This window comes from Camellia sinensis, chromosome 1, assembly GCF_055761805.1.
Source record: "Camellia sinensis isolate YWXY chromosome 1, ASM5576180v1, whole genome shotgun sequence".
Classification (NCBI taxonomy): domain Eukaryota; kingdom Viridiplantae; phylum Streptophyta; class Magnoliopsida; order Ericales; family Theaceae; genus Camellia; species Camellia sinensis.
The window spans coordinates 26,788,223-26,812,755 of record NC_138961.1 but is presented as its reverse complement, the minus strand read 5'-3'; the positions used below and the strand labels follow the sequence as shown (position 1 = coordinate 26,812,755).

At 34.1% G+C, this 24,533-nt stretch overlaps 1 non-coding gene across 1 annotated transcript; it reads left to right on the top strand.

Annotated features, from left to right (window-relative positions):
• The first annotated feature begins 21,950 nt into the window (after positions 1 to 21,950).
• LOC114323439 (uncharacterized) lies at positions 21,951 to 23,413 on the top strand. The gene is made up of 2 exons (XR_003651150.2): positions 21,951 to 22,313; positions 23,075 to 23,413. It is a non-coding gene; the product is annotated as an uncharacterized LOC114323439 (transcript).
• Positions 23,414 to 24,533: the final 1,120 nt, after the last annotated feature.

Genomic DNA, 24,533 nt, shown 5'->3' with positions numbered 1-24,533 from the left:
CCAACTTGTCTAAGTCTGGACACTTACTGTTTCCACACTTGAGTGTGAGACATGAGGAGGGGCTTCTTTGTATAATTCCTTAGCTAGGCTAACGTTTTTTTAATAACGTTTAACACTAAGCGCAAACGTTGCGGCATAGTGATGAAAAGGTCAAGGCCGACAAGGTTGTTATGACTCTAAGAATTTGACGCATCACTTGTGAGAGCATTGTGTTGAATTAGACTCTTTAGCCTAAATTCGCGCTTAAGTTACTTTGGAGCTGTCATAGTTGATAGCTTATTCTCTCCTTCTTGTGGATAGTAGAATTAATTGTAAGTAACTATGAAGCGAGAAATAGAGATGGCAACAGGAGTATCGTCATCTTTCAACTAGATGTATTAAAGTGTATGGAGAATAAAATTGACTTGAAGGTGCAGGGGATTAGCACTTACTAGTTAAATTTGCGACTTAGGCGCAGTTGATATCTCCATGACATCCTTTTTATGATCTAGTGAATATGACTTAGTCGTGAGTCATTACCTAGTTGGGCCTAAACCTTTAAAACTTGTCTTCGAGAACTCACACATTAAGATGATTGGAATTAGTTTATGACATTGGTCATGAACCAGTGGCTTATTATACTTAATCACATTAATGAGATGATGACACGATGGTTTGAGTAGGCCTTCTCGGGCCCACTCGCTTATGACATCCTGCTCTCATGTGAATGTGTAACTTTGTTCGCAATGGGTGCGCACAAGTAAGTAGGAAAGCCGCAGAAGGTCATTTGTTTTGGCGCATTTAGTCCACTATGATATTTTGTGACTAGATATGTGTGAGGGTATGATAGCTAAGCCTCAATCTCGACACATTTATAGATTACGATACGCATCTGAGTCAAGACTATTTGATCTCCCATAAGTCAAAAGTTTTGAGATGATTTTTGACATTGCACATATGAGGTCGAGATCAATTAGATAAGAGTTTTTTGTGCTTTTAGTTTTGACCAAGGTGGCGAGTATCTATTTGAGTTATTTTTTCAGAAAAACTCTGTGAAGAGAGATGGATGCTTAGAAAATTGATTATTCCTAGTACTCAACAACACACTGGTGTAGTAGAGATAAGGAATTAAATATTGTTAATGTTAGGTAGATAATGGCGCAAAATGTTTCCCAATTGGGAATTGCACTAGTTTGTTGCCTGTATCCCTAACTAAGTGCCCTCCATATCAGATTTTACACTCCATTTTGAGTAATGGGTTAGCAGAGAGCCATCTATGGGCGATCTGTAACCATTAAGCAGCTTATCTTTATTCTACTTCTCATAAGATTGTGAAGTTAAGACCTAGGGTTCTATAGCGCATTATTGTATGCTGTCTTGTAAACACAAAGGGTCGTGTGGCGCATTATTGTATGCGGTCATGCAAACCCTCCGGGTCATGTGCATATAGGTAAGCAGCTTTGTGGTAGTGTAACTAAGTCACATAAAGTTTTATTAGTAAAGGTGACGTGAATAGAGTTTTTGGAACTCTATAAGATGGAGAATTCCAAGCATAGCGCTCTATGTAGCCTAGTTGAGAATGGAAAGAAATTTCTAATATCCTAGGGACAGTGGGAGCGATGTGTCTACTAATGGATTACTCCATTAGAGCAGAATACTCTACATTCTTAGTTGCGTGGTAGCAAATGTGGAAATTTTCCACGTCATCACTGGGTGATTGAGAGGGAAACATTCATGATTGCTCCGCAAGATGATAAAGAGCCTAGGATAATGCCAAAGGCTCTAGTCCCCTGTTTTTAAAAAGTGGATCCATGTTGCGCAGTTTAAGACAAAGTCTTTGAGGATTAACCATTTTTTATAATTGGTTGACTTTCCATTATGACGCAAAACCGTTATAAAGTTATGCGTAATTTGGATAGTCATTGTTGAGGCATAGGGCTCGCTAGATACCGAATGGTCGCACCATTGAGGAAAGTGTAGACCATGAGAAGACTTCCTCCTGGGGAGTGAGGTTATTTTGACTTAGGCTATAATTGACATAAGTTCGGAACATTGATTTGTGGACATTGTGACCCGATTTCTCATTAGAGAATTGGATAAGTAGATCCGTAGGGATTTACCTTCTGCTTTTATGGTGAAAAGTTAGGAGCGCAAAAAGGTTGCTAGTTCCAATAAATCTTTTACAGCCTAAAGCAGTTATCCAAACAGTGGTTCTTAGATTTCGTCAAGCCATGATAGGGCAACGATGATCGATGAAGACCACTGAGGCATGATCAATGGTCCAAAAGAAGTTTTTCCTTACTTAGTCATTATGAGCCAGGAATTTATAAGGTTGTCGCCACCTAGGGTGGGCAGTCCTCCATTTTAGATATGATGGACATGGGTGATGCAATTCATATGCTCGGATGTACGATCCTTAGGGATTGTTTTAGGAAAATTCTCGGTCTGTCTTCGATGACTTACATAGAGAATATCTTAGAATGATTCTAGATGCAAAATTGCAAATCCATTGACTTACCTATCGGTAAAAGCCAGAGCCTTAGCTATTGAGTGAATCCTCAGATTGTCTTTGGGAGAAACAGATGACCTATATTCCTTGATCTTTTCTTTGTTGTGGGAGCCTAAAGTACGCTATGTGGGCGTATTCGGCATGATAAGTTTTATCTTTGATAAATGGTTAACTGAGTTGTTTAGACATTGACCTTGCTCATTAGACTGTGGATAAAATGCTTTATTAGAAGCATATTAATTTGCTCATTGTAAAATTCAATGCGCTAGTTGGGCGCATCTGCGCTAGTTGGGCGCATTAAGAATGAACGCAAATTGGTCACCAAAAATATCTTTAGAGAGGTTATTGCGCAAGAGGTAGTGATCTTAAATCATTTCATGTGAGGCGCACATGGTGGATTCCGTTGTATATACTTATCGCAAGAGGTGCTGATAAGGCTTATGTTTGGAATCTATAATTGCGCAAGCTGTGGTCATTTTTTTTAAATCGATCACTTATTTTGAGATGATGGGATGTTGACACTATTATGGTTTGTGTCATAATGATTAGCAAATGATGATGTCAGCAGGCAAGATTGGCTCACTCACACGAGCAATCGCCCTTGGCGCTTGGGAGCGAGCAAGGATGAGACTGGTGGTTTATTTTATTTGGAGCCAAGAGAGGCTTAAATCATCCACTATGTATGTCGCCTTGGTTATAACCAAGATGAGGTCGTGTTAAGGACCAAACATGGATGTTAGTACCCACTTTCCATGTTGTGCCTGTTATGATTAGCCAGATACGAGATCTCATTTGGCGCCTAGAAGGCGAGCAAATAGAGAATTCGAGTTAGGCGCTAGAAAGCGACTAGACTAATATCTGTACGGTGTATCGAGTATGAAATCACTCTTTATGGAAGAGTTACTCCACCGTAACATGTATTCATACTATATGTGCTTGGCGACCGAGTAATGAGGTGAGAGAATGGATCCCTGCTTCCTCACCGTGTGAGTCTTACGTGTCATTATTGATATGACTTTCATTTATGTACCCTTTTGTGACTTTTGACTATGTCATAAGGTAAGGGGTTGATGTTCTGCTACTTTGGTATGTTGCCTGCGGTCATGCATGATTCGGCCTTAAGGGACATTACTGGGAAAGCGGTCAATCCTAAGCTAAATGGCATGAGTGCAAAGGAAAGATCATCTAGTATTACACCACTATTGTATATTCACTGCCGGCAACTCATATCGCTCTGTATGAGAGGCGAATTGAGTGTGAATATATTGCAAGAATTGAGAGGGTCAAACATGCTCTTTTTGAGGGATTAGAGATGTTTTTTGGACTGGTGTAATTAGATGGGTCTGGGGTATATGAGACACTATTTCTTTTCTTTTTTGGGTTGATGTCTCTATGCTGGCTCATTTTGAGTTTCTAGTATAGAGCTCCCACATGCAGGTGTTCTCAGCAGTCGCACGGTGCAGTGGCTAGTATGAGATTGTTTATTTTTGGGGAGATTGAGATTGAGACGTGGCAGTGTCATGCCAACTCATGTCCGAGTGGGAGATGTTAGAAATTGGGCGCCCATGTGGCATGACCCTTAGAACCTTTTGAACCTCATCCAAATGGGTTTTGAATTTGAATTCAAACCTATTTGGATAGCCACTCAGGATATATATCTATCATATCATGATATGGATAGATGATATAGATATCAGATATTATCTCATTTAACCAATGGATAAATGAGATAAATATAATATATATCTGATATATGGTTATGGGTAACTAAGATAGAAAACTACGTAGGTTTTGTTTTCTACCCATAAACTGACTCTCTCCCAAAAACAACGATCAAGTCATTTTTGCACTGTGGTTTGTGTGGGTGATATTCACCATTGTAATATCACCCCACTGCTGGGATTGATTGATTAGATTCTGGAAGCACGTGATTTATCCATGAGGTTCTATCATCGAAAGGTATGATATGATTATTTTATCCGCTGCGTAATTGTTTGTTTTTATTTACAAAATCTAACTCTGATATTGTATGGATCATGCTATATAAACAATGTCAAGAGTCTAGTATGCATGACATAAATTGTTTCCTGAAACCGAGTTGTATCATATTTGTTGAGTTTGAAATCTTGATAGAAAATACAATTCCGGAACAAAATTAAGAAAATAGAGAAGGCTACTGTTGACATCGTTATCCAAAACCACAATAGTGTTTTGACAAATAATTTTCTATCCACCTAATCAAATCCCATATAATAAAAATAGTTGAAAATGTAAAATATTTACAAATATTAATGTGAGAACTCGTATTTAATTGTTTTTATAAATACATTTTAAGATATTAATAAGAAATTAATTTATATAGAGACTATTTAATAATAATAAATTTATTAATATATAAATTAGTTAAAAATATTCAAATTTATTCCCTAACAAGAATATTGTTAAAAATAAATAATTTTGTGGGTATTCAATATAATAATTATCCTTACTAAATACTTTGGTTGAATATCTACAAAATTATTTATTTTTAGCAATATTCTTGTTGAAGACAAAATTCGAATTGTTTTTAACTAATTTATAAATTAATAAATTTATTATTATTAAATAGTCTCTACATAAATTAATTTATTATTCATATATTATAATGCATTTATAAAAATAATTAAATACTGGTTGTCACATTAATATTTGTTAACATTTTATATTTTTGACTATTTTTATTATATGAGATTTGATTGGATGGGTAGAAAATTGTTTGTCAAATGACTACTGTGGTTTTGGCTAGCGATGTTGACGGTAGCCCTCCGTATTTTCTTAGATCTGTTACCGAATTGTGTTTTCTACCAAGATTTCAAACTCAGCAAACATGATACAACTCGGTTTCAGGCTGCATTTTATGTTGTGCATACAAGACTCTTGACATTGTTCATATACTATGGTCCATACAATATCAGAGTTAGATTTGGTTTGTGTATTGAAGTATCACTGAATTATTGTCTTGTTGAGACAACTATTATACTTTATCTGGTGGCCTACCCTAGAGGGTTTTACAAACGATTTGGTGATCTTGTGGATGCGTATAGTGGAGAAGTTACCCTTGCTTCAGCCTATTATGTTTATTTTATCTCTAGAATGGTTCGTCTATATTTTGAGAAAGATTTGCCTACGATATTCTTAGATATGAGTATGCATTTCTCTATTGAGTTATGGAGGGGGAAGGTTTAGTATGGACAGATTTGGTTTTTGCATTTATTCTTCCAATTGGGAAGAGAATATGATAGAAGAATATAATGGGGGAAATAGGGAAATGGAGTGGGAGAGAATAATGATAATGAAAGAGGTGGCAATAGAGGAAGAGATAATGATGATGATGGAGGTGGGAATGTGGACAATGGTAGGTGAGAGATTGATGATGATAGAAGCGGTAATGGATGCAATGAAGGGTAAGAGAATGATGATAATGGAGGGGGCAATGGATGCGTGGGGTGGGGGGAGACAATGTTGATGATGGAGATATCAATGGTGGAGAGAATGATGATGTCATAATAGAAGTAGTTTGCCAATACAACGTTCAACACAGTACTAAAAGTGAAAATATCATGCTGAAGGTTGTGAATGAGGATGAATCTATGCAAAGGAAAAAAAAAGGTTGGGGCAATGGAAAAGGAACACTCGAAGTTGCTCTTAATATTAGAATAGTTTGTTGTGTGGCATTCGTCATGATGGTTGCAATGGCATGGTCGGCGCAAAGGTAATTTGTTCTTTTATTTTTATTTTATTTGAATAGCAACTGTATGAGTAAAAAATATACGTCGCACGGGTATTCCTTGTGATCAAGTTTGCTTTCCTCTGAATGGCGTAATGTGACCTGAAAACACAACTCCAATGAGGGTTTGAGAGTGAAATGGAAGAAAAATTTGGCGTTTTGCACCCTTGTAGCGCTTTGTTAGAATTTTTATTGGTCAAGATTAATCATACTCCTAACTTTGCATCCAAAAGCACAAGTGGTGGGGTGTCTCACCCCATAGGCCACCTAATACAATTTTTTTATTGAATTGAATAATAAATTTACATAATTTTGTATTGGTGTGAGTTTCTTAAAAATCAATTAAATAAAGTTTTCAACCAAAGTATTTAGTAAAGATAATTATTAGTTGCATCTTCATAAAAAATACTAACTAGTGAAAAACATTGAATATCCAAAAAATTATTTATTTTTAGCAATATTCTTGTTAGAGACTAAATTCGAATGAATAATGTTATATGCATCAATTATTATACTAACTAATGTACCAATTGATGATGTTGCATAATTTAAGAAGTTTTTGGTATTTGTAATGTAATTAATAAGTGGGGTCAATAGTAATGTCATAATTAGTGTTGGTAGACTAATTGATACACTAGTTAGTACACTAATTGATACATGTAGCATTATCGAATTCGAATAATTTTTAACTAATTTGTACATTAATAAATTTATTATTATTAAATAGTGTCTAGATAAATTAATTTATTATTCATATATTATGATGCATTTATCAAAATAATTAAATACGAGTTTATATTTTTGACTATTTTTATTATATGGGATTTGATTGGGTGGGTAGAAATTTTTTTTGTCAAAGTACTACTATGGTTTTGGCTAGCGATGCCAACGGTAGCTCTCTGTGTTTTTTTAATTCTGTTATCGAATTGTGATTTTTACCAAGATTTCAAACTCGGCAAATATGATACAACTCAGTTTTGGATTGCATTTTATGTCGTGCATATTATTCTTGACATTGTTCATATACCATGGTTCATACAATATCAGAGTCAGATTTGGTTTGTGGATTGAAGTATCGCTGAATTATTTTGTCTTGTTGGGAAAGCTGTTATACTTTATCTAGTGGGCCATCCTAGAGAGTGCTACAAACAATTTGGTGATCTTGTGGATGCATATAGTGGAGGAGTTACCCTTGCGTGAGCCTATTATGTTTATTTCATCTCTATAATTTTTCATTCATATTTTGAGATAGATTTGCCTATGATATTCTTAAATATGAGTATGCATTTCTCTATTGAGTTATGGAAAAAGGGATGGAAAGTTTATTATGGATAGATTGTTTTTTGCATTTATTCTTCTAATTGGGTAGAGATATGAAAGAAGAGTATAATGGGGGGAAATAGGGGCAATGGAGGGGGAGAGAATAATGATGATGGAAGAGGGGGCAATAAAAGCAATAGTGGAAGAGATAATGATGATGGAGGTGGCAATGGGGACAATGGCGGGTGAGATTGATGATGATGGAAGGAATAATGGAGGCAATGAAGGGTAAGATGATGATGATGGAGGGGAAAACGGACGCAATAGAGGGGCAGACAAAGTTAATGATGAAGAGGTCAATGGTAGAGAGAATGAATGATGATGTCGGAATAGAAGTAGTTTGCCAATAAAACGTTCAACACCATAGTGAAAGTGAAAACATCATGTTGAAGGTTGTGAATGTGGATTAAACTATGCAAAGGAAAAAGAAAGGTCGGGGCAACGGAAAAAGAACACTCGAAGTTGCTCTCAATATTGGAATAGTTTGTGGTGCAACTTTGGTCATGATGGTTGCGATGGCATGGTCGGGGTAAATGTAAATTTTTTTTTATTTGAATAGTAACTGTACGAGTAAGAAATATACGTCGCACGGGTATTCCTTGTGATCAAGTTGTCTCTCCTCCGAATGACGCGATGCAACTTGAAACACAATTCCAATGAGGGTTTGATGGTGAAATGGTAGAAAAAATTTGGTCTTTCTCTGCATTGTAGCGCTTCATTGTTTTCAGATTATTTTTTATTTTTTATTTCTTTGGTTCTACCCGATCAGCCATGTAAAGTGAAAGAATACTAGACACTCCTATATAGAGAGTTCAAGCAGCCAAGTTGGCAATCATCATGCGTGGGACATATCCGATTAGAATTTCTCTTGGTCAAGATTAATTATCACTCTACTCTTAACTTTGCTTCCAAAAGCACAAGTGGAGGGGTGTCTCACCCCCATAGGCCACCTAATACAATTTTCTTTTTTTGAATTGATTAATAAATTTATATAATTTTGTATTCGTATGAGTTTCTTAAAAATCAATTAAATAAAGTTTTCAACCAAAGTATTTAGCAAAGGTAATTATTAGGTTGAATGTTCGTCAAAAATACTTACTAGCAAAAAAAAATTGAATATCCACAAAATTATTTATTTTTAGTAATTTTTTGTCAGAGACTAAATTTGAATAGTTTTTTAACTAATTTATACATTAATAAATTTATTATTATTAAATAGTCTCTAGATAAATTAATTTATTTTTCATATATTATAATGCATTTATAAAAATAATTAAATATGGGTTCTCACATCAACATTTGTAAAAATATTATATTTTCGACTATTTTTATTATGTGAGATTTGATTGGGTAGAAAATTGTTTGTCAAAGGACTATTGTGGTTTTGGCTAGTGATGAGCCCTCTATGTTTTCTTAGTCTGTTAACGAATTGTGTTTTCTACCAAGATTTCAAACTCAACAAATATGATACATCGGAATGCATTTTATGTTGTGCATACTGAACTCTTAACATTATTCATATACCATTGTCCTTACAATATTAGATTTGGTTTGTGTATTGGAGTATCGCTGAATTATTTTGTCTTGTTGGGACAGCTGTTATACTTTATCTTGTGGGCCTCCCTAGAGAATTCTACAAACAATTCAGTGATCTTGTGAATGCGTATAGTGGAGGAATTACCCTTGCCTTAGCCTATTATGTTTATTTCATCTCTAGAATTTTTCGTCTATATTTTGAGATAGACTTGCCTACGATATTCCTAGATATGAGTATGCATTTCTCTATTGAGTTATGGAAAAGGGGGGAGAGGAGGTTTGTTATGGATAGATTTGTTTTTTGCATTTATTCTTCTGATTGGGAAGAATTGGGTAAAGAATATGAAAGAAGAGTATAATGGCGGAAATAGGGGCAATGGAGGGGAAGAGAATAATGATGATGGAAGATAGGGCAATAAAGGCAACAGAGGAAGAGAGAATGATGATGATGGAGGTGGCAATGGGGATAGTGGCTGGTGAGAGATTGATGATGATGGAAGGGATAATGGAGGCAATGGAGGGTAAGAGGAGGGGCAATGGACGCTATGAAGGGGGAGACAAAGTTGATGGTGGAGAGGTCAATGGTAGAGAGAATGATGATATCATAATAGAACTAGTTTGTCAACACAATGTTCAAAACAATAGTGAAAGTGAGAACATCATGTTGAAGGTTGTGAATGGGGATAAATCTATGCAAAGGAAAAAGAAATGTTGGGGCATTGGAAAAGGAACACTCGAAGTTGTTCTCAATATTGGAATAGTTTGTGATGCGGCATTGGTCATGATTGTTTCAATGGCATGGTCGACACAAAGGTAATTTGTTTTTTTATTTGAATAGCAACTGTACGAGTCAGAAATATACCTCGCACGGTTATTCCTTGTGATCAAGTTTGTTCTCCTCCGAATCATACAATGTGACCTAAAAACACAACTCCAATGAGGGTTTGAGGATGAAATGGAAGAAAAACTTTGGCCTTCTTCTCTCTTGTAGCGCTTCGTTGTTTTCAGATTATTTTATTTTATTTATTTTTTGGTTCTACCCGATCAGCCATGTAAAGCGAAAGAAGTCTAAACACTCCTATATAGAAAGTTCGAGCAACCAAGTTTGCAATCATCATGCGCGGGACATATCCCATTAGAATTTCTCTTGGTCAAGATTAATCATAACTCTACTCCTAACTTTGCATCCAAAAGCATAAGCAGAGGGTTGTCTCACCTCCATAGGCCACCTAATACAATTTTTTATTTTATTTTATTGATTGAATAATAAGTTTATATTGTGTGAGTTTCTTAAAAATCAATTAAATAAAATTTTCAAACAAAGTATTTAGTAAAGATAATTATTAGGTTGAATATTCGTAAAAAATACTAACTCGCGGAAAACATTGACTATCTACAAAATTATTTATTTTTAGCAAAATGCTTGGTAGAGACTAAATTAGAATAGTTTTTAACTAATTTATACATTAATAAATTTATTATTATTAAATGGTCTCTAGATAAATTAATTTATTTTTCATATATTATAATTCATTTACAAAAATAATTAAATACGGGTTCTCACATTAATATTTGTAAACATTTTATATTTTCGATTATTTTTATTATATGGGATTTGATTAGGTGGGTAGAAAATTGTTTGTCAAAGGACTACTGTGGTTTTGGCTAGCGATGTCGACGGTAGCCCTCTGTATTTTCTTAGTTCTGTTAATGAATTGTGTTTTCTACCAAGATTTCAAACTCAGCAAATATGATACAACTCGGTTTCGGATTGCATTTTATGTCGTGCATACTAGACTCTTGACATTGTTCATATATCATTGTCCATACAATATTAGAGTCGGATTTGGTTTGTGTATTGAAGTATCATTGAATTATTTTGTCTTGTTGGGACAATTGTTATACTTTATTTGGTGGCCCACTCTAGAGAGTTTTACAAACAATTTGGTGATCTTGTGGATGTGTATACTGGAGGATTACCCTTGCCTTGGCCTATTATGTTTATTTCATCTCTAGAATTTTTCATCCATATTTTGAGATAAGTTTCCCTACAATATTCTTAGACATGAGTATGCATTTCTATATTGAGTTATGGAAGAAAAAAAATAATTAAAGGGGAAAAAAGGTTTAATATGGATAGATTTGTTTTTAGCATTTATTCTTCTAATTGGGAAGAATTTGGCAGAGAATATGAAAGAAGAGTATAATGGGGGAAATAAGGGCAATGGAGGGGGAGAGAATAATACTGATGAAAGAGGGGGCAATAAAGGCAATAGAGGAAGAGAGAATGATGATGATGGAAGTGGCAATGGGGGCAATGGTAGATGAGAGATTGATGGTGATGGAAGGGATAATGGAGGGTATAGAGGGTGCAATGGATGCAATGGAGGGGGAGACAGTTGATGATGGAGAGGTCATGGTAGAGAGAATGATGATGTCGAAATAGAAGTAGTAGCCAATATAGCGTTCAACATTGTAGTGAAAGTGAAAACATCATGTTGAAGGTTGTGAATGTGGATGAATCTATGCAAAGGAAAAAGAAAAGGGAAATGGAAAAGGAACACTTGAAGTTACTCTTAATATTGGATTAGTTTGTGGTGTGGCATTGGTCATGATTGTTGCAATGGCCTGGTCGGTACAAAGGTAATCTATTTTTTTTTTTATTTGAATTGCAACTGTACGAGAAAGAAATACCTCACACGGATGTTCTTTGTGATCAAGTTTGTTCTCCTCCGAATGACGCAATGTGACTTGAAAACACAACTACAATGAGGGTTTGAGCGTGAAATGGTGGAAAAACTTTGGCATTCTTCTCCCATGTAACGCTTCGTTGTTTTTAGATTATTTTTTAATTTTTTTTCCTTTGGTTCTACCCGATCAGCAATGTAAAGCGAAAGAAGACTAAACACTCCTATATAGAGAGTTCAAGCAGCCAAGTTTGCAATCATCATGCGCGGGACATATCCCATTAGAATTTCTCATGGTCAAGATTAATCATAATTCTACTCCTAACTTTGCATCCAAAAGCACAAGTGTAGGGGTGTCTCACCCCCATAGGCCACCTAATATAATTTTTTTTTTGAATTGAATAATAAATTTATATAATTTTGTATTTGTGTGATTTTCTTAAAAATCAATTAAATAAATTTTTCAACCAAAGTATTTAGTAAAGATAATTATTAGGTTGAATATTCGTAGAAAACACTAATTGGTGAAAAACATTGAGGGTATGTTTGGTTTGGTTTTGGGAGAATAGTTTTTAAAAATTGTTTTGGGGTGAGAGTTTGGAAATTTTTTTGGTTTGTTTGGTTGTGTATTTTGAAAGTAGTTTTGGAGTTTGGAATGATTTGATATTTTGTTATAATTGTGTAGGTGTGTGTGAGAGAAAAAGTGATTGAGAATGAGAGAGGAGAGAAAAAGTGATTGATTGATAGGTAAGAGAGAGATTTTGGAAAATTTACAAACCAAACAAATTTTTTAGAAATTTTTTCCCAAAATCACTCTACAAATCCAAGCCAAACATACCCTGAATATCCACAAAATTATTTATTTTTAGCAATATTCTTGTTAGAGACTAAATTTGAATAGGTTTTAACTAATTTATACATTAATAAATTTATTAAATAGTGTCTCGATTAATTAATTTATTATTCATACCTTATAATGCATTTACAAAAATAATTAAATACGGGTTCTCACATTAATATTTGTAAACATTTTATATTTTTTACTACTTTAATTATATGGGATTTGATTGATGAATAGAAAATTGTTTGGTAAAGGACAACTGTGGTTTTGGCTAGCTATGTCTACGGTAGCCCTTCATATTTTCTCAATTCTGTTAACGAATTGTGTTTTCTACCGAGAATTCAAACTCGACAAATATGATATAATTTGGTTTTGGATTGCATTTTATGTCACGCGTACTAGATTCTTCACATTGTTCATATACGATTGTCCATACTATTAGCCCCAAGGTTATTCACCTTTAAATTCTTATTGATTTTCATAATCGACAAATATTTTGAACTCTTTAAAATTTTCATAGTTTCCAAAATTATATTATATTGTTGTTTTTCATTGATTCAAAAAAATTGAATGCTTCATATTTGTCCTCATCTCATAAAAATTGGCACTTTAAAACATTGAATTTGCGTGCAAAAGGCTATTTTTGCTTAAAACAGATCTAAGGGTTGACACCAAAATAGTAAGGGTCAACATTAGAAAGCAGTACACAATGCCAAAGTGTTTCAGTGACCAATGGTCGACACCACGTCTTACTAGGGTTGACACCAAATTTCAGTATACCAAGTGTCGACACCAAGAATGAAGAAGGTCAACACTATATTTTAGTATACAAGGCTCGGACAATTTAGCAGCAAAGGGTCAACACCAAGATATGAAAGGGTCAACACCAAATTTCAGTGAGCCAAGGGTCGACACCAGCATATGACAAGGGTCAACACCAAAAGACAGAGAAAAGAGTTCCAGCAAACAAAGGGTCGACACCAAGTTATAGGAGGGTTGGCAGGAGGAACACCTGGCTGTCAAACTAGAGAAGAAAAGAGAACAAATGGTCGACACCCAATCTGCAGGGGTCGACACCCTTATGTCTGGGTTTTAAAACCTAGCCGCCATTTTTTGATCTATAAGTAAACTTTGTAGTCATCATTATAAGCAGACCTTGATCAGACTTTGCTATCATTATTATGGAAACATATCTTATCTTTATCTACCAAGATTTGTTTTAATGGACATTGTATCTTTTGAGGAGGCTTTATTGTTGACAAGCCTATATACACCCATGCTTTGCTCTGACAGCTGGAAGACGTCATCCATGCTCTGCTCCAACAGCTAGAAGATGTGCTTCTCTCTAACGGCTAGAAGTCATTAAAGTCTATAAAGGCAGCACTTCTCCAGATCTGAAAAGGTGAACTACTCTGAGCATTCAAGAACTATTCCTAATCAATCTCTACTGAATATTACTCTTGTACTTTCACTTTCATATCTGTGTTTATTCTGAGTGTATCTCAAAATTTCCTCTACTCTTGCACTTTCATATATATCTTTTGAGAAAGAAATCTTGTCAAAGAGGACAGTTGTACCTCTTGTTCTTATTTCCTTTATTTTGAGTGAAATCTTGTAAAGTGAGACATTTGGTTGAGAGGTCCTCAACAAATAAAGTAAGCCCTATAAAAAAAAATCCACAAGCTTGGTAAGGCTGTGGTGGTGTATTGATTTGATTTATAGTGAAGAAAATCTTGAGGAGTGGATGTAGGCTTGGTGTGTTGAACCATTATAAATCCTTGTGTTTGAGCTCTCCTTTTTTCCTTGTTCTTTTATTTTCAGTATTATTGATTGCTTGTTGGGATTTATTTACTTGATTTATTACATTCAATATTCTGCATTTAAAATTATTTAAACCCAATTCACTCCTTCTCTTGAGTTGCCTACTTGGGTAACAATTAGTATCAGAGCTTCGTCTCTAGTTTTGTGACTTAACCGCCTTAGAGTGATTTATGACAACCCTTAGCTCCTCTCTTCTTGAAGGTCAAGCTTTAAATAGACCACCTTTTTTAGTGGCACAAATTTCAATTATTGGAAAATCTCGTATGATTATGCATATTCAATCCACTGATTATGAGGTGTGGAAAATCATTTGTGATGGTCCGAAAGTCCCTACCAAAACCATAGATGACCTAAAGGTTCCCAAACTTGAGAATGAATGGATTGGTGTTGATTATAAAGATATTCAAGACAATGCCAAAGCTGTCAATATGTTGTAGATGGCTCTGACTGGCTGATGACCTGGCAGTGAGTTAGCGCTGATGTCAGCTATACCAAAAAAGAAATAAAAAAAAGAAATAAAATAATGCTATATGTGGGACTTGAACTCCAAACCAAAGAGTTAAGACCACAAGCCTTAACCACTGAGCCAAACTCACCCTTGTGATATCTTTTCCCCAGATAAATATTTAAAGTATTTGGATTGGTTACAAAATGGTCGTCTTCAACCCCTAGTCATGAGTAGGACTCTGGTTCAGAGTTGATTTTATGCGCCAAACTTTGATTGGCGCGTGTAGGCCACCCTGACCTTCGTTTTGCCTGTTTTTTCTAGATTTGGATTTCTTTCGTCGAGACCTTCTTTCTAGTATGCTCAAAAGTAAATTTTGAGCAACTTGATTTCTAGCAGTTTCCAAAAACAGAATATCTGAGCCTCTGTTTTGCCTCCTTGCTCAGCCTGAGCTCTGATATCAATTGTTATGCTTTAAGGCAACCCACCTGAACTATCAGAAATCAAACACACAATAATGGACACAAGATTTACGTGGTTCGGCCTCCATGCCTATCTCAATGGAGAGAACCAGAGATTTTCATTAAAACAAATAGAGATTACACAGAAGGGGAGACTCTCTCACTTAACTCACACTCTCTACTGCCTTACACTCTCTGGTTTTCCTCCATCTCTCACAGAGATATACACTCACTTGTATATCATTTGTGTTTTTCCCTTTCTTGTTCTTTTTCTCTTGCAAGTTAATTCAATATATATAGAGGGAGTTGAAGACAACAGCCCATACCTCTCCCATGTGAAGGTATGGCTTGTCACTTCCCTATGACGGCTTGTCTTCTTAGCTCCTCTCTTACCTTTGTCAACAATCGGTGGCTTCTTTACATTTGTGCCAACCAATTTCAACAATAGTGGCTACTTTTATCCACATGGGTGAACTCAACAGTATGTTGATTCTAAATTACAAATAAGAGTAGTAACCTATGAAGCACCGGCACTTCAAAATAAGTGTTGTATCCGTGTTGGACACATGGACACTATGGGGACATGTATGGGACACACCATATGGCGTATTTCCTTATTTAATTAATTTATATTCAAGGAATACACTGGGGACACTTTGGGACACACTAGGGACATATCAAGTTGTCTTTTCTTTTATTTTATTTAGTATTTTTGATGAATTTTGAATGTTTATTATTTTTTTCTTAAATTTAAATACTTAATAGATCATTCATAAAAAAAGATATAAACTGTAAGTGTTAATTTAAAAGTGTTTTTTTTTTAAAAAAATAAAAAATAAAAAAATAGAATTGGAGTTAGTTTTTATTAATATTAATTGTTTATAGAAAATAAAAATGTATAAAAACATATTTTATTGCCGTGTCCCTATTTTTTTGAAACACTGTGTCTCGTGTCCGTGCTTCTTAGATAGTAACCAAATTTCAAACATATCCCAAAGTTATTGGAGAGAATATCGAAAGTTTACCTCGCCAAGGTTTTTCCCTCAATACGCAAGGAGAATGCGACCAAGGGCAGCAAAAATTGTTTTGCCATCTGGAGAGAATTTCACAGGATTGACAGCCTGTGTGTTTTGTCAAGTTAGTAAATAATGAAATTTAATGATCAAGGGCAGCAAAAATTATTTTTCCATCTGGAGAGAATTTCACACGATTGACAGCTTGTGTTCTGTCAAGTTAGTAAAAAATGAAATTTAACAATGATTCAATGATGAATTTTATTAATGTTTCGTTAAAAGAGTGAAAACAATTACTATTACTGAGGGGGTGGCAGGAAGGGGCAGTGCAGTGGGGGTCCCATTGTGGTGGATGCGGGTTGGAAAGAGATGGAGAAAGAGAGGAAAGAGATTTTTATGGTATGTCCAATTAAAAAATAATCCCATATAAAAGAAGAAGAAAAATGCCAACTCCATTGTCATTGTAGAAGATAAGAAAATAAAAGAAAGATATATTTCTTGGTGCGATGGAGAAGATCTATTATATAGGCAAGTTTGGAGTTGCCACCAAGATATGAAAATATGAAAAGGATCTAAATTAGAGCTAACTACATAAATTCATAATATAGATGATTCAATATTCCTAATCTACGTTTAACACTGATCAAAAACAGAAACCCAACCCTTTCAAAGCAAAACATGATAACGGAGACTCTATGACAATGCATATTCCTTTAGTTAACTTGCGCCATTTGAAAACTTTTTGTTGTGTATCATCAAATTCAAAGAAAGGTCATAAAGGGCCATTTCACCCTTGTTTGTTCCCAAAGCCAGTACTCCTTCCTGCGCGCGCGCACACACACGAACACACATCAAAAATCATATATCACAAGGGTAATCGAAAACAATCATAATTAATTTTAGAAGCAGAAGGTTAGACAAAATCAAATATTACTAAGAACATTACTAAAATCAAACATTAATTTTAAGACTTATCAGTCTCTTGTTTTTATAGTGATAAATTTATTAAGTTAGGACTTGTGGCCCCGTTTGTTTTGGGTGTAATGGATGGGAGAGGATTAGAATGAAGGTAAGATTATATAGTGTTGTGTTTGTTTGTAGAGTTGGGGAGGGGATTAGGATGAAGGAAGGGTTATAGATGGAGGTTGGAAGGGGGATTGGGATGGAGGTGGAGGTGGAGGTAGAGGTGGTATTAGAAAAATAGTGAGGGATTAGAATTTTTTATATTTTTTACATATTGGGAATTTTTTTTAAATATTAATGTTTAATTTTTTTTATATTTTTTTATTTGTTTTATTATTTTATATAAAAATAATTTAACAATTCTTACACTAACAACTATCATCAAAACAAACATAATTTTACTTAATTTTTTCACTATCAATCCCTTCACTATTAATCCTCCCACTATGAATTTTCTCCATTCTATTTCTAAAAACAAACGGGGCCTGTAGGTAAATAAGTCTAATTAATAAGACTAATCGGTAAGTTTTTGATTTAGTTTCCTGACTCCGTCGCTGAGCTCACGGTAGGTTGAATTGGACATCATCTGAGCAATCAAGGAAGTGTTTGGAGAGAAGAAAAAGAATTGTGTTACCATCACCTCTTAATTCCAAATAAACCGTGATCGGGTTTGAATAGCATTACTTAATCATAAATTACACTAATTTTTTTTTTATTTTAAATTTGATAAAAATACACTAAATTTAATGTTGTAATTTCAAACTACTTAACTCCTTTTCTATCATCATTCATTTGGACTAAAAAACTTACGTTAATATTTTTTTTACATTGAAATATATATATATATATATATATTACCATAATTATTCATGTGTTTACATAAACTTGAGTTAATTATATTTGCTTTAACTTTAATAAAAGGAAAATTGGGTATAATTTTGTCAAACTTATAGAATTATTCCCTTTGGTTTTTTTTTTTTTTTTTTTTTTTAATTTCAAAATTTGCTTTCTGATTTTTTTATTAAAACTGAAAACTAGTTTGCTGAAAAGTAAAAATGAAAACACTTGTAATTTTCATATGATTTTCTCATTTTTGGAGAGAAAATACCCTTTTGACATTATTTTCGTCGAACTAGATACTTTTTATGTAAAAATTACAAAAAAAAAAAAAAAACCTCCATGGTTTAACCTCTATAACAAATCAAACTTAAATTTTTTGATTGTTTCATTTTAAATTCTGAACTTTTAAAATTATAACAATTCTAATTATCTATTTGTATCCATTAATTATAACTAACACAAAGGGAAAAATTTAGATAATTTAACGATTTTTTTTTTCTTTTCGTTATTATTGACAATCACCTCCCACTCTTACCATCATCCATTATCACCCATTTTCTTTCTCAATCCACGGTCATCTCTCCATTACTTGTTCTCATCTGCTGCGACTATTTCCCTTTTCCATATCACTACCTCATTTCCTTCCTTCCCCATAACATAGCCACCACTACCATCTAATAGTACTGACAAAAAGTGATCATATTATCAATATCTCTTATTTTGTTAATTAAAACTAATATATGGTTAAAATTGATATCATTTTAAAAATTAAAATAATTAAAAAGTTAAATTTGATTTATTATTTGAGTTAAATCTTAAGTTTTTATTTATTTATTTATTTAATTTCTTCTATATATTATATCCTTGTTGACAAATTTTGGTGAGAGTGAGGGGGAGTGTGTATGTGGTGATAAAAATTTTAATCGAAAAACATTTTTCACTCATAATAACTAAAGACATAAGACAATAGGGAAGTTTCCTCACAAGCCATATCAAGAAATTGGTCGATAGTATCATCTTAATGTTGTGTTTGGTTGGAAGATTTGAAGAGGTAGGTGAAATGTGAATAAAATACACTAAAATTTCACTTAATTTTATACACATTTTGTCTTTCCTTTTCTAAATTTCTCCCTAAATCCTCTAACTAAACACAGCATAATGGTCATCATCGTCACATGGCACACACATAATTGCCTCTCTAACAAAGTCCTCATGACCTTGAAGTCTCCACATGGATGACTAAGGGAATAAAATAAAATAAAACAAAATAAATGATTGTACGGCATAGTGAGAAGTGAAAAAGAGTGATTGTATTTTTTACTATAATTAATAAATAAAAGAAAAATATGTATCCTTTAGTCTTATTTGTTAAGAACTGTTAAAAATAGACTTTGAGTTGAGATTGTTGTTAGTGTTAAAAAATGTGTAAAATTGTATTGACATTTGTAAAAAATAAATAAATAAAGTGTGCGCTTTTAAATAATGTAAAATGTGTATTGTGATTACGAATACTTTGGTCTTATGTGGTTCATATTTAAAAAAATAATTTAAATATTAAAAATCTTTTATAAGAATAATTTGATTTCTCTCCATATGAATAAACGAAACTTGAGTTGAAATTCTCTTCTTTTTTTCTCATTTCTCCAAATATTTCATTATTTTCATCTCCTTAATCATTCAAATAAAAGATGAAAACACTCACTCTCTATTTTTTTTCCTTCTCATAAAACCCTGAGATCCATTCAAGTTGTAAGAGAGGACTCCGTATTTTTGATCAATCAATTAATTATATTGTATTTCATAAAAAGCACTTTGACCACAAATTTATTTTTAAAATTTTTTAGCCAATAACCCTAAGCTTTAATCTTTTACAACCAAAAGAATATTTATTTCTTCGAATCTTACATATCCCTCTATATATTCGAATCTTGTTTGTCTGTAAATATCACCTACACATATCACTTATTTATTCATTTATATATTCACCTATATATCTATCTCACCATCACCAACTATCATCACCTATCATTATCGGCAATTTTTTCATTGCCAACAACTTTTCCTAACTTGTCCATGTTACCAAAGGAAAGGAAAAAAAAATCCTTAATGAAATATCTCATGGACATGAACTTTACATCAATATTTTTTTTTACATGAATAGAATGATAGGGTTGTATTTATATAATACCAAGAATTTTAAAAAGAGTAAATTACATTTATCTTAAGTTTCAAAAATAACACTAACATCTATTACTTCTAAAATTATTATCAAAATTTCACCTTCTGTTAACTTGGCTACAAAAGAGTGTTAATAGAAACGACAAAATGACTCAAATAGCCTTATAATCTACCTTACTCCTAACATCACCTCTCTTACCCTATTGTCCAAAACCCCACCTTCTTGAACCAGCACCACTTCCATCCCCAACTTACCATTGACACTAACCACTACCGGTCCTAGAGCTCTTTGCAAACCAACCAATAATTCTACTACACCACCAACTCATCCACCTCTCTCCCAAGTGATATAATCAAGAATCAATTGATGCATAAATTGTTGAGTAGGCAAGCATTGGTGTGTTGGCTATGGACAAGTTATGGGTTTTAGAATAAGGGATATATATATTAGAGGAACGGGTTTTTGTTGATAGAGGATGGTAAGGTAGTGATCATGGCATGCAAAGAGGGCTTGTGAATGGAGGAGAGACAAAAAGCTAAGTGCAGGTTGTGTGCTTGGATATGTTCTGGGTTGCACCTAGAGAACGTGATGTCAGCATCTACGACTTAATCACCATCCTCGTCGATGTCAACATCTACAACTTGAGATTTGAAGAGGTTCGAGCCCAAAATCACCAATTGAGACAGAGACCTCCCACGCAAACCTAACTGCAAATGAACAGAAAATCAAATCCCCAATTCACCTTCCACACAACCCATATTCATCTCCAACCCAGCAAGTTTGTCATCTTCTTCATACCCATTCTCAACCATAAACCATTACTCACAGCCCGCCACTTCAGTCATCATCTCATCCCACAACCTCTTCTCATCACTAACAATATGTGTGTTTCTAGAATCAGGTTTAATTTTTTTATTACTCCAGATGGGTTCCAGTCTTAATTTTTGGCTCTAGAATGTTGTTCCAATATGAGATTAATGTCTATGCTAGTCATCAACGGAAAACTAGTTATGTTTTGTATATATTTAATTTGGGTGTTGCAGTGCGGTTCAATGGTGTTGTGTTGTATGGTTGTGATAGTCGTTGTGGGTGGTGATGGTAGGAGGTGGATGGATATGATTTTTTTGGCTGGTAAATTGATGATGATGATGTTGAGTAGCAGTTGTGGTTATGGTTGTTGTGATGTACAAGTGGTGGTTATGACACTATTTGGTTGTAGATTTTTTTTTTGGTCTTTAAAGTCTTGTTTGGGTTAAACCATATATGTACACCTTTTTGTATAAGTGTATTTATTTGAGTCATATCAATCAATATTTTCTCTCAAGTAAAGTTGTATACACCAATTACGCTACTAACAACGTACCAACAGATGATGTGGCATTGCCACTTCAGACCTACAGGACCCACCCAATACAAAGAAACAACAGTGGTGATACAGATCACTAATTTAGGAGCACTAATGCTAGCTCTAATGAGCTGGCAGTAAAAAAATAAAAATAAAGGCCAAACTATCACATCAAAGTGGGACCCACAGTAATGCCATCTCATTAGTGCAGCTTTAGAGCTGCTACTTTAGTGGTCCTAAACATTATTCAAGAAACAAAACCAAAGTCTTCCTAAAATTACTCCTGTAGAGACCCAAACAAAAATGGACGAACCGTTCTCTCTCTCTCTCTCTCTCTCTGAGCACTACTCCGTTCAATCACATCTTCGTTCAACCTCTCATTCATCTCTCTTGGAAGATTAGGGATTTTGTGAAAGTCGTAAAAGTCGATGGAGAATCAAATTTTGCAGTTGTGAAATCATCTCTGTTCAACTCCTCTCTCTCTCTCTCTCTCTCTCTCTCTCTCTCTCTCTCTCTCTCCCGCTAAAACTCTTTAAATTCAGAGTATATCTTATAGTCGACGAATGAAAGTCGATGGAGAATCGAAAAGTTTTCACAATTTGATTTGGGTAAATAATTTTTCAATTTTTATAGATTGAAATGGGTATTGCTAAAAAGCTTATTTTGATTACAAGATATTAGGATTAGAGATTTCGTTGTTTGATTTGAGATTTCGAGAATTTTGTTTTCCATAAGCAGAAGCAATTCACTTTGGGGGTATTCCATGAATACTGCAACTAAAGTTATACGAAAATATATAAATTTGAAATATTTGATAGAACTGTGTATTGAAAAATGACTAAAGAAAAACCTGTATTTCTCAATTTTCACAACTTGGTTAACTAGTTTCTAAAAAAAATTTAGAAAACGAATTTGAAAACTCAACCAAACAGAGCGAACTTAAAAGTATTTTAACATTTCTCAAATGCTTCTAAAATTTTTGTCCTCAGTTTTAATTTATCTGACATTTTTTTTTCTTGTTTGTTTCATCTTTCTTATTGTATTATTGTTAAGCAATAGGCATAATAAAATTTGATAAGAACAAATTTTTGCCTCAAAAAAGGGTTGGATCCTGCACTCCTGCTTCAAATACATTCTATTGTAGGTAACAATTATAGTTCAAATTGCACATGGGCAACTTCAATAGATAACCCCATTCAAACTGCATGAAATGTATTTGATCATATATATTTCTAAGATTCAAGTGACTGAAATTTGTATCATCACTTATCCTGCTTGTATGTAGTTTGATAGATTTGAATGTTGTTAATGGCTATATTGTTTTCATATTCACTAGTTGATTTAACTTTTTTTCCCCCTTGTTGTTTAGTTTGATATGAAGTTTCAAAGGAGTTTTTTTGTGATACTGCAATCTGGAAGGTGAAGATTGTAGCTGCTCTTGACAGATATAATCAGAGCATGGCTGCTGTTGATAACCAAATTATGGAACAAGAGGCTGAAGTTGAAGATTGAAATGCTTTAGCAAAATATTTCATTCTGAAAGATTTGGTTATGACATTTCGTATGTTTTGTTTTGTAATGACGATGTTAATCATGGGTTTGAAATGAAATTTGTTTTGTATTTTGTAATCAAATATTGGTTATGATTTGTTGTACTGCAATGGAACTTTTGTTATGGTTTGATATGAAGATTGAATATTGTCTTGAATATGGTTGAGATGAGATGGTTTGAAATGAATGTTGTGTTAATCAAATTGTATGATTAAAAAAGACAAATAGATTCGTATTTGATCAAATTAAATAATAGAACATTAAATAAATCCATATATGATAAATTACATTCTTGAGCATAAAACATGAAACATGATTAACAGAAATACATGTTTAATTGAAATATTAAAAACAAGAAAACAAACCAAATTTTGCATGACACCACAGTGTCCTTAAAACAGATTAGCCGTCTCCCCATGGGTGTTGGAGGAAAGTTGACTTCTGTCTCCCAAGATAAGATGGTCTAGATCGGCTAACGCAGAAGCATCTTCTGTTAACTTTAACGAACAAACAATGGTAGCACTCTCTCAACACAAGAAAAAAATTATAGGCACAAATAGACTGACTGTATAATTCTGGAAGGCAAAAAGCTGTACTAAAGCCAAGGGATATGGGTCTCTTTTTATATACCATGGGAGAGAGAGGAGGAGCCTCTAGCCATGAAGGCTAGCCACTAATGCAGGCTATTACTCCTGCAAAATTACTGGAGTAGTGCACAAAATTGATGGGAATTCAAAGTGAGTTACACACAATATACACATATGTGTATATACATTTTTGCAACAAACTTGGGCCTGCAGCAGACTTAGCCCAAAAAGAATAGGTTGGTGGACCACTAATCCGGCCCAGCCCAAACCTAACCTATTCTAGTAAGCCTCATGATCCAAGACCCACGGACCCAGACCCGGCCCGGTCTGGGTGGGCAGGCAGCACGCGCGCGCGTGTGTGGCAATTTTGCCATAACTAACATGGACCATAGTCTTGGCCTAAGCCCATCTTTGAAGCACCCATCCCTCCTTTCCTTCGGAAAATTTGGATGCCCCAAAGGGCTCATGCCCTTCTCATAATTTTGAGGTTTAAATACCCATCAAAACTTTCCTCTACAATCAATGTGAGATTGGTAGTTATACACAATTCTCAATATCTCATTCATGAGGTCATTTTTATGAGACAACTTCTCATTCAATTCTTAATGGTTTTTTGTCATTCTTTTTGTGGTGTAAAGACCTTGTCACACAGAATCTAAACTCATTTAATCCCATGTCAACCAATGGTTG